The 12,498-nt window shown below is 43.0% G+C and overlaps 1 pseudogene; it reads left to right on the top strand.

Annotated features, from left to right (window-relative positions):
* Positions 1–10,269: 10,269 nt before the first annotated feature.
* Positions 10,270–10,476, top strand: LOC140197117 (U2 spliceosomal RNA; annotated as a pseudogene).
* The last annotated feature ends 2,022 nt before the right edge of the window (positions 10,477–12,498 follow it).

Below are 12,498 nucleotides of genomic sequence, written 5' to 3' on the forward strand. Positions count from 1 at the left end.
CTCCTGTATGTCCGTGAAACGTGGACTGTGTATCGAAGGCATGCAAGATAACTCAACCATTCCCACATGACTTGTCTTCACAGAATATTAGGCATCAAATGGCAAGACAAAGTGCCAGACACTGAAGTTCTCTCTAGAGCAAGTCTACCATCAGTCCACACACTGCTGATGAGAGCACAGACCCGGTGGGCAGGTCATGTCATCCACATGCCGGACGAGCGCATACCCAAGCAGCTCCTTTTTGGAGAACTCTCTGCTGGACGATGCTCGCATGGAGGGCAGAAGAAACGTTACAAAGACACACTAAGACCTCCCTGAAGTCACTTGACATAGTTATGACCTCCTGGGAAACGCTGGCACAAAACCGCCCTACCTGGCGCGGCCTCATCCACAAGGGCTGTCAAGCTTACAAAACATGGTACATTGCTGAAGCACAACATAAGTGCGAGCTGCGTAAGTCCAGAGCCACCAGCACAACAACTGCAGTGCCTACACATGTCTGCCCAACATGTGCCAGGACATTTCGTGCCCAAATTTGCCTCACCAGTCATCTTCGGACACACTGCATCCAGTCTCAAAGTGACTAATGGTGTCGAGGTCTTCATTGACGACAATGGACGAACAACCACATTCTAAAGACGTACAGGTTATGGTTAGTAGGTTGTGGGCATGCAATGTTGGCACTAGAAGTATGAAGGCACTTGCAGATTGCACTCAGCACATCATCTGTCTGTGTTGGTCATTGACACAAATGACACAATTCACATATGTTTCAATATTTCGATGTGCCTGTGACAAATAAAGTCAATCTTTAATCCTTTATTTTCCTACCAACAGATCTCAGATACTATGAATAGGCTGCAACACCTCCACCATGATTATTTTAAACAGCGGTGCTCTACAAGTTGTGTCCTCAGCCTCATCGTCTACTGCCTGTACACTCATGACTGCATGGCCATATTGTGCTCTAGCTCCATCTACAAGTTTGCAGATGGAATCACCATAGTGTGTTGAATCTCAAATAACAATGATTCGGAATACAGGAAGGACATGGAGAGATTAGTGATAGGCTGTCATGACAACAACCTTTCCCTCAAAGTCAGCAAGTCAAAAGAGCTGGTCAATGACTTCAGAAAGAGGGGCAGTGCACATGCTCCTGTCTACACACATGGTGTTGAGGTCAAGAAGGTTAACAGCTTCACGTTCCTCAGAGTGAATATCACCAATATCTTGTCCTGGACCAGCCACATTGATATTTTGACCAAGAAAGCTTACCAATGCCACTATTTCTCCAGGAGGCTGAAGAAATTTGAGATGTCTCTGTTGACCCACACCAATTATTATTGATGCAACATAGAAATCATTTTGTCTGGATGCATAATGGCTTGGTATAGCAACTGCTCTGCATGTGACCACAAGAAACTATAGACACAGCTGACAACATCACAGGAACCAGCCTCCCCTCTATAGAATCCATCTATACTCCTCGCTGCTTCATTTAGGGTGCTACAGTAGCGTAGTGGGGTGTCTTATGTCAGAGTTCAATTCAGGCATCATTTGTAAGAAAGTTTGTGCGTTCTTCCCCTGAGTGCATGGGAGGAAACTGGAGCTTCGGGTGCCCAGGTTTCCTTCCACAGTCCAAAGATGCACGATTTGTAGCTGAATTGTTCATGGTAAATTTTCTTGTGATTAGGCAACGGTTAAATAATTGGATTACTGGGCATTACCACTGGTTGGGCTGGAAGGGCCAAGTCTACACTGTATCTCTAAATAAATAAACAAACAAACAAATGAATAAATAAATAATAGTTCCATTTCATATCATAAAATGTATACAATATACAACCTGAAATTCACTCTCCACAGACATCCTCAAAACAGAAGAAAAACCCCAAAGAATGAACGACAGAAATAACATAAGAACCCCAACGCTCCCTACCCCGCTCCCATGTAGAAACAGCATTAATCCCTCCTCCTCTCCCAATTATTCCAGGATAAAGCAACAACATTCCCACCACCTGCCATGCAAGCAACAGCAAATCTCCCGAAGAGAGACCATCAAATACCTACTGTTCACTCCAACATCTTCAACGTCCCACAGGCACTCTCTCTCTCACTAACATGGGACAGACAGATATTGACTCCCTCCATGGCAACAGGGGAGACAACAGTTGCTACTTCAATGTTACAGTCAGTCTGAAACATTGCTTTCAACTCTGAATTCCCTGACTGAAGAACAGACACACCATCGAGAGAAAGAGAGAGAGATTAGAGTGCCGAGACCTCCGAGAGCCACTCTTACTGTCTTCGATCTTCCAGCTCCCACTCCACTTCTGTTCATGACATCAGCGAGGATTCATGTCCACCGGGCCGCATAAGGCCCCGAAATCGCCAGACTTCAAGCTGAACTTGGACAGAGCAAATTACGGCCGATCAGCAAGCTACAAAAACAGGAACACGTCATCGTGCAGAACCGCAGATTTGAGAGCCACTGCAGATCAACAATCCCGATAGGAGCCCGGCCACACTGAAAAGGAAAAAGAGAATTTAACTGTTTTGCTGATGAGCTATGTGAAGTCCCCCCTCTCGCACCATCTTTTACTCCACCCACAATAAATGAAAAGTAACCAGGCAATTAAATAAATTAATTAACAGACTGACAGACAAACACAAACAAATAGATAAATAAACACACAAATAAATAACTAGGTGGATAGATAGCTGGATAGATAGATAGATAGATAGATAGATAAATAGATAAATAAATAAATCAATCAATCAATCAATCAATCAATCAATAAATAAATAAGGCATGGCAATCAAAGACCCCACCTAGCCCAAACATTCTCACTTCTCCCTTCTCCTATCAGGCAGAAGATACAACAGTCTGAAATCACATACTAGCAGAATCAAGGACAGCTTCTGAGAGAGGTGAGTCTTTCCTGTTTTACCCAGGCACCTGATATTTTCACACACCTCAGCCCCTGCAGCTGAAAAATAAACAACCACAATATGAACAATATTTCCTCACAGTTTTCCAGATGCATTCTACATTTTCTCTGCACATTTATATCTTTCAGGTCATACAGAGACCAGAATTGCACACAATAAACAAGCTGTGGCCTAAAATTCATGATATACTACTCACATAATCTCCTTCTTCTGATATTCTAAGCCTTGGCCAAAAACACAAGATCACCTATTTGTCTTTTTGAACATTTTGTTAACTTTTCCTGCTACTTTTACAGATCTCAGGACACCCTCTATAAGGTCCTCCTGCATGCCATGTAGACCCCTCCCATTAATCATTTCCATTGTCTCAGATTTCCTCTCCAAATGCATAGCAAATATTGCTGGATTAAGTTCCTGTTGCAGTAAACTGCCTAACTGACCTGACCATCTATTGTATATTCTCCTGAGATCAACCTGAGGTGGCAAATCTTAAACACTAGCATTCTGTGATTCTCTTCCAAATAGTTCTTGGTGATGTTGGTGGCACTATAGCTAAATATCCACATAAGTATGTCATCGATAACACCTGACATAGTTTCACAGGAATCATCCAGGGATAAAAGTCTTAATTTCCAAGAGAATTTCTTGCCGGCACTCCATAAGATCATAAGACATAGAAGCAGAATTAGACCATTTTTCCCATTGAGTCTGCTCTACCATTCCATCATGGCTGACTTATCCCTCTCAATCTCATTCTACTGCCATCTCCACATAACCTTTGACACCCTTACTAATCTAGAACCTATCATCATCTGCTTTTGGTAACCTAGCAGTTACCATGAAGCTCAGGGTATCGTTCAACTCAGAGTTCAGTTCCAGTGTCCTCTGTGATAGTATTCGTATGTTCTACTTGTGTGCATGTTGGTTTCCTCTGGGTGCTCCAGCTTCCTCCCAGTTTCCTAGGTGTACCAGTTAGTAGGTTAAATGGTCATTGTAAATTGTCCTGGGGTTAAATAGGTAGGTTACTGGGCAGTGTGGCTCGATGGCCCAAATAGGCCTGTTTCATGCTGTATCTCTAAATTTAAAAGAAGTAAAAAAAAATTTGAAATACAAATATACCTGATGACTTGTCCACTATTCCACAGATTTACCACTAAGGAATTTCCTCCTAATCCCTGTTCTAAAGGGATGTCCTTCTATTCTGAAACTGTGCCCCCAGTCCTAGACTCGAGAATGGTATTGAGAGGGTTAATAAATGAGACACGGTGAAATGGCAGAGTAGACTCGATGGGCCAGATGGCCTAATTATGCTCCAATATCTTCTGTTCTTATGGTCTGTGTGAAATTCAGAGGATGGTGGGAACTCAACTGGGAGGTGGGTATTAAGGGAGGGAAGATGTTACGCTTACACGTTAATGTATTGGACCAACTGGGTTGAATAATTCCCTGTTTGGTATTAATATACATGATACGCACATTTGCAGGGAGTGTACTTGTCAAGCAACAGAACAGCACATATTGTTTGAATGTAGTTCCAGTGAGCTGGAAAGGAAAAGTCGAATGTCTAAATTGAGATCTTTGGGACTGACACAGTTTAACATGGAAAGTTTGTTTGGATATCACTGCCATTAAAATGTATATAAATGTGTATTTGTCTATTTGGAAGGCATTAGATGTTTTGATATTATTCCACTGTTTTTGGGTAGGGAGTGGGGTGTCGTTGTTTAGTAGGTATACCTCCTGTCTGTTTGCTCCACACTCCAATTTGGTAGGTGGTGGTAACTCACCTTTTGTAACCGTGCCAACCACAATTAAACTTTTCAGAAAGAAAAAGAGGGCATTCAGTTGATGTTCAGACCAAACATTAGAACAGTGAAGAACTGTGAATCAAGTAATTTTGATCATGAAATGATTATTGGCGTCAGACAGTGATTTGAGTATCTCAGAAGTGGCTGATTTCCTGGAATCTTACATTTAACATTCTCTAGAGCTTACAGAGGATAGTGTGAAAAACAAAAAACGAAGTTCAAAATTCAAAGTACGTTTATTATCAAAGTATGTACAAGTTATACAGCCTTGAGATTTGTCTCCTTGCTGGCAGCCGCAAAACAAGAAACCCAATGAACCTGTTAAAAAAAGACCAACTAACAGCCAGTGTGTAGAGAGAAAAGAAAAACGGAATTCGGGCAAACAATAAAAGCAAGCGACAGCATTCAGATTGAAAGTGAACCCAGAGACATGGAGCCTGGAGCCTGCTCACAGCCTGAACCCCAGTTCATCACACAGTGAGGCAAAACGTCATGGAGCTCTCAGACCTACAGCCCAGAGCAAATGGAGCAAGCCCACAGCCTCAGCCTCAATGCAGCAGAGAGCTGAGCAAACATTGTGGAGCAGCAAACGGAACTGTCCCAACACTTGCCTCCTGTCTCGACACCCTGCCTCTTCAATCCATTCTGCCCAGCATTTAAATCGTCCAGACATCAGATTGTTCACCAAACTAGGACATGGGTCCTGTCGCTTCGACATCCTCTGGGCCTGGACCACGCCGACCATTCAAGTTCAGACCAGCACTTTGATCAATCCAACCTCACTCTCGGTAGGTGGATGGACTCCCAAACTTCTCTGTTCCAACTTTTCTCTGCTTCACACTTCCGGACTCTGAATCAACCATGTCTCGCTCCAACCACTTCTCTTCGACATGCCTCGACTTTGTTCCCAAATTACATCACACCTGCACGCCTCGAGCTCAAGTCAACCTTGCCTTCGCTTGCTTCTTCATTGTTTACAGTGATCATTTACCACAATTTTCCACAGAAAATGTGTTAATAATAAAGTATTTTGTTGTATTTCTTGCTTAATGAAATGCCAGTAAACTGTCACCCATCTTCAGTAGCACCATCTTAAACGGGAAGCAGAAAACATCCAGTGAGAAGCAATTCTGTGGGAGAACATGCCTTATTAATGAGAGTGGTCAGAGGAGAATTGCCAGACTGGTTCAAACTGACAGAAAGGTGACAGTAACTCAACTAACCATTCATTCCAACAGTGATGTGCAAAAGAGCATCTCTGAACGCACAGCATGGAGAATCGTGAAGTGCACGGGTGACAGCAGCAGAAGACCACACCAGATTCCACTCCTGTACCGAATAAAATGGACACTGAGTGTAGATATCAGAACACAGTAAGATTGGAGTTACAGAGATGAAGGCACAGATTCCACTCCTCAGCCTCAAAATGAGAAAGGTCAGTTCCCTGAACCTCCTTTCTGCAACAGACAACCTGTTCATCCCCAGCCCATTAGTACTTTTTACATTGTTTTTAGCAATTGTATTGATGTATGAAAACCTTTTGTAGAATTAAGATCCCTATTTGAAGGTACTCTTTGAATAAATATGCCCCATTTAGAACATAGAACACAGAACAGTACCACACAGGAGAAGGCCATTTGTTCATAATGTTGTGCTGAACCGGCTAAGAAGCAACTCAGAGACATCCAAACACTAATCCTTCCTATCTACATAATGCCAATATCCCTCCTTCTTCCTTACATCCATGTGTCCATCCATATGTCCCTTAAAAGTCTCTAAGGTATTTGCCTCTACCACCAATGCAGGCAGTGAATTCCAGGCATCCACTACCCCCTAAGTAAAAAAACATACCCTCACATCCCCCTTGAACCTTCCCCCTCTCATCTTCAATGCCCATATCTGCAACTGATTAATATTATGCTGTATTCTTTGCCAGTCTTCTACATGATCCACAACTCCGCCAAACCTTGGTATCATCCACAAACTTACCAACACCCATCTACATTTTCATCTGGGCAGGGCCAGATGTAGTGAAGCCGGGGCCCCCTGGGCTGGGAGTGATGGGCCCCTGCCGACAACATAAAATGCTGCTGTACCAAGCAAAAAGAGGCAAGAACAAAATCAGAGGTTGTACTGGTTTAAATATCAAAGCTGTGGACCAAGACATTGGTTTAGTACAATACGTAGGCTATAAACTTACAGGCCTTAAGAGGGAGGACAGAAAGTAATGCAGGTTCTTAGTTTGAAGGACAGCATCTGAGGCACTCAAAAATTGCCCTAGGCTTAGTTGGCTTAGTAAAGTTATGAGGGAGACAAAGTATGATGTACCCAATCTTAAATCTTTATTTAGCTATTGCTGCACATACCATAGGCCTTATTTCTCAAACAATGCCAAAGCATCTTTATCTAGGTATTTTTCTCAACCATGTGTTCTGAGAAAGTAAAATGGAAATGAGAGACAAAAATACCAAGAGAGATGGCACAATGGCAAAGTAGGAAACTTGACAATACTCCAAAAATCTTTTTGAAAAATGAGATCTAGCGTACACTAACCTATTGCTGTGCTGTGTGGCTTGCAGAGTAAAGACTACTTATTACTTACTAGGTTTGTAAACTGTCAACTATTAGCCTATTGCCACTAAAACAGGAACAGCACTGACACACAAACCTAGATATTTACAAAGTCAGATGCTTGTTTTTCAAAATTAAAGCCTAGTTCTTCTGGATTTCTTTGCAGCAAAGTCCTTGATCAGATCACTAAAATCCAGTTTCCGAACAAGATCACTTTCAAGTGACATCAGCCTGTCCTGTCCCATTGTGGACCTGAGCCTATTCTTCACCAGCTTGAGCTTGGCGAAAGATTGCTCACCACTTGCATTTGTGACAGGGAGAGTCCGGTAAAGCCTCAAAGCAATGCTTAAATTTGGGAAGGTGACCTGCAAGTTTTTTTTCTCTGAGGAAGCATAAAAGCTCTGTTACGGATAAAATATCTTTGCCACTTACAAATTCCCTGAAATGGACAATCTCCTCCACAAAGTCTAACTCCAGGTCAGCTGAATATCTGCTTTGGAGATCGGACGCTCTCTTGCGCAGATCTTGTACAGAGAGAGAAGTAGGGTTGCCAAATTTCTCACTCCCAAATAAAGGACAAAACTAGCAGTCAAATACGGGACACTTGTGAAAGACTACCATGACCACGAAGCCTTGCGCGGCCACCTGTGCGTGCCCCACAAATTGGTTTTGACTTAATCTTCCCAACTACACTGTACATACATTATCTCTATTTTATATAGGTTGTGTATTTATCATATCATTCCTGCTTTTACTATATGTTAGTGCTATTTTAGGTTTTATGTGTTATTTGGCATGATTTGGTAGGTAATTTTTTGGGTCTGGGAATGCTCAGGAATTTTTCCCATATAAATTAATGGTAATTGCTTCTGCACTTCACGCCATTTTGGCACAAAAGGTTTCATAGGAACGCTCTACCTTAGCGGGGGAAATACGGGACAAGGGCGGTCCCGTATGGGACAAACCAATTTAGCCCAATATACGGGATGTCCTGGCAAATATGGGACAGTTGGCAAACCTAGAGAGAAGGGATATTGTTTAGGATGCCAAATGTGTTGTTAAGATTATTATATAATGCAAATCTGCAATCAATTTCTGCAAGTAATCTATCCATCAGGAACAAAAAAAAACAGTAGCTGAAAAATTTTCTCTGGCTGACAAGCCAACATCAGGTGTTGTGGATTCACCCAGAAAGGCTTTACATTTTCTTTTTCGTTTGGTGTCATCTTTGTACACTCGTGAGACTGTTGGAGACATAAACCAAATTGATCACGCAAGCTTGCTATGTATCCCCGATCAGCACCAAGTTCACAGCATTATACAGGTCTAGATTTACAGGGAATATAAGAGTCATTGCCTTGATATGTACTCACCATTTACGAGCTTTCACTTGAAGTGAAATTTTGAGAAAAAACGTCTCTGCTGTTTGTATACTCGTTGTGAAGTTTTGCTATCCACATCCTTATTCTGGCAGGACTTCGGCCCTTTCTTAGCCCAGTATGCTCGGACTGAATTGTCTAATGTTTCCTTTCTCCGGCGAGCAGGATCAGTACTGTAAGGATTCTCAGTAAATGTAATGTTAACATTAATGGCGGCCCGACTTGGTTGTTCGGAGGCCTCTGTGGTTGGGAATCCCAAAGTCATGCTCTCTGCCTCTTCAACGTTAGCTGCTGACTGTGGCAAGGACGGTGGTCCTGCGCTAACGCTGGTGCTAGCGCTAGCTGTTGAACAAGTCTCTGTTTGTCCACCGGTCTCAGACTGTGACAAGAGTGATGGTACTGCTACATCGTCGAGAACAGGTTTAAAAATATTCTGTCAATTTCAATGTCTTTTTTAATGCTTCTTTCTCACGGTCCTCTTTTTTTTTGTTCCTTTTTTGTTTCTGTGCTCCACTCTTGTATTTTTTTTGTCTACCATGATGATAGCTACCTATTTTGGGCCCCTCTGCAGCTCGGGCCCCTGGGCTGCAGCCCAGCCTAGCCCTGCCTAAAGTCCAGCCCTGCATCCAGGTCATTTATATACAACACAAACAGCAGAGGTAACAGCACAGATCTCTGTGAAACACGACTAATTCCAGACCTCCTGCTTGAATAACTCCCTGCAACCACTACCCTCTATCTTCTATGTACAAGCCAATTCTGAATGCAAACAGCCCATTTGCTGTGGACCTCATGCATCTTAATCTTGTCCCCTTCTTAAACAGAGGTACGACATTAGCTGCTCATCAGTCCTCCCGAACCTTGCCTGTGGCTTGAGAAGACACAATGATACTGCTTGCACACTGTGGGTTCGCAAAGAAGGTGTGGAAGAGAATGGAAGGGACAGTACTAAGATTCATGCCCAGCAGCTGCGTTACCGAGGACTCCGTGATCTACGGGCTGTTCCCGGGGACGCACACGGAGACCAACATCCGGTGCTGCTGGCAGATCATCAATTCGGTGAAAGACGCTCTTTGGTCGGCCCGAAACTTGATGGTCTGCCAGCTGACGGAGATGTCCGTGACTGAATGCTGCCGACTGGCACACTCTCGTCTGCAGGAGTACGTTCTGAGGGATGCACTCAAACTTGGTGCAGCCACCGCGAAGGCCCGGTGGGGAAGGACCACAGTTTAATGTTCATCACCCGTAGGAGGGGGAGAGGTTGGGTGGGGAGGAGACCTACCCTCATCAGCGGTGTGGACAGATAATCAACATGGTGCCCAAGGAGGGGGTGGAATTGTTAATTTGGGAAAGTATTAGAGCCATTGCCTGCCTCTATTGTTGAAAATTTTGATTGTTAATAAGTCTTAACTCTTGACCAAGGGTTGAGAGTAAACGCATGATTTACTGTAAACATCTTTCATTTGTAAATGAACAGAGTCAATGCAAAATTTTTATTGTTAATAACTGTACTGAATAAGGACTCACAGTCAACGAATGGTTTTCTTTTCCTGTATGTAATTATTTTTATTTTGTAATATTTCTGAATAAAGTATTTTTGGGAAAAAAAAAAATTTGTTCTTATCAGTTTAATATCTGATACGTCCCTTATCTGGGGACCATATATTAAATTGATTTTTGGAACAGGGAGATGGAATAAGGGCTTGCTCCATCCACTCCGTGCATCGACCCGGTATTGCAGTGCCTCCGGGAACGGTGCACCTCCCCTCGGGGAAACTAACAACAAACAAAGAATAGACTTCCGTTACTCGCAGGCAGGCTATGGGGTATATTTCTTCCTTCTGCCTCGTACTTCTTGCAGGCTATATTTGTTTTTAAATGAGGACACACGTAGGCTTGAGTGGGTAAAGCAGTTTATTTACAGAATATTTAGGAGCCTCTTGGACCACCACATGGAATAAAGAACTACAAGCGAGGAAACGGATTCTTCAGGTCTCAAAGGCAACAGAAACAACACGAAGCAGAGTGGTCCCTCAGAAATGGCAAAGAGAGCGTCCAGCACACGGGGCGCCTTTTTAATGCAGGAAGGCTGAAGTGCCCGGCCCAGATAATTCACAGGAACGCTAACGGCTCGGTGCCGGCAGAGTTAGGCTACATCCACACTACGCCGGATAATTTTGAAAACGCCGGTTTCGAGTAAAAACGACAGGCGTCCACACTAAGCGTTTTTGAAAATATCTCCTTCCACATTAGACGGATATTTGGGCGAACCTCCTCTTACTGGGCATGCACAGGACACACAGAAAACAAGCGAAGAGGAAACGGTGTACTTAGTGCGTGTTTGTCCAGTTACAGACTAGAGAAACTTGAAAGGAATTGCTCTTGGCTCTCGCGCAGGACTTAAAACTTATATTAAAAAAAAACAACAAATACTGGAGTGAATGGAGGCAACCAACAGGGAGTTCACGGACAGTATGACCCAGCTGACGACGAACATTGAAAAACTGACTAACGCTGTTGCATTAATAAAACACCTTGTTAAATGTAATGATACTGCTCAAGGCCAGAGCAATCTTGCCTCTTGACACCTTTAATAACCCAGAGTAAAATCGCAACAAACCCTGGGGAATTATCCACCTTAATTCTCAGTGGGAAGTCCAATATCTCCTTGACCTCTAAATGCCCTAACTTATTTATACACTCAGCACTAATCTCCTGGTCCTCCACATTCTTTCCCTTGGTATGACTGAAGCAAAGTACTTATTAAATAGCTCAATTCACATTCTCTACATCCAAGCAAATGCTCCACCTTTATCCTTGAGTAGTCCCACCCTCTCCCGAGTTATCCTCTTGCTCCTGATGTATGTATAGAATGCTTTGGGATTCACCTCAATCCTACTTGCCAAGAACTCCTCATGGCCCCGCCTGGCTTTCCTAATTCCCTTCTTTAGTACATCTCTGTCTTCTTTATTCTCCTCATGTGTTGCTTTTGATTGCAACTTCTGAAGCTTTACATACTTTTCCTTTTCCTTCCTGATTAAATTCATCAACTCTCTGGACATCAGAGGCTCTCTTAGTTTTCCATTCTGTTTTATCATCTGTTTTATTAGCTGGAAGTATCTAATCTTTGATTGCATGGGGACTCAAAATAGTAATTATTGATGTCCAACCCATCTTCAGCGAACACAATAAAATAATGAAATAAATTAGCCCTTACATTAACTATATGTTGATACAGCATAGTCTCCCTAAAGTAAGGGTGCTGACAGATGAAAAGTATCTTGAACAGTTGCACTCAGCATCATCATAGATGGCACTCAATGTGGGGCTGTAAATATAAAGGAACAATATACAGTATAATTAGTATTAAATAGCAGCTGTCTATTTCAGAGCTCATTCAACAATAATTAATTCAACAATAGCTGACATCCTGGTTTCAGTAACATTGACTTCTCTAACTTCCGCTAATGCCCCACCTCCCCCTCGTACCCCTTCGTTATTTTTTTATGTACACACATTCTTTCTCTCTCTCTCCTTTTTCTCCCTCTGTCCCTCTGCCCATCCTCTGGGTTTTCCCCCCTCCCCCTTTTCCTTCTCCCTGGGCCTCCTGTCCCATGATCCTCTCATATCCCTTTTGCCAATCAACTGTCCAGGTCTGAGCTCCATCCCTCCCGCTCCTGTCTTCTCCTATCATTTTGTATCTCCACCTCCCCCTCCAACTTTCAAATCCCTTACTCACTCTTCCTTCAGTTAGTCCTGACGAAGGGTCTCGGCCCGAAACGTCGACT

Source organism: Mobula birostris, chromosome 4, assembly GCF_030028105.1.
Source record: "Mobula birostris isolate sMobBir1 chromosome 4, sMobBir1.hap1, whole genome shotgun sequence".
Taxonomy (NCBI): Eukaryota; Metazoa; Chordata; class Chondrichthyes; order Myliobatiformes; family Myliobatidae; genus Mobula; species Mobula birostris.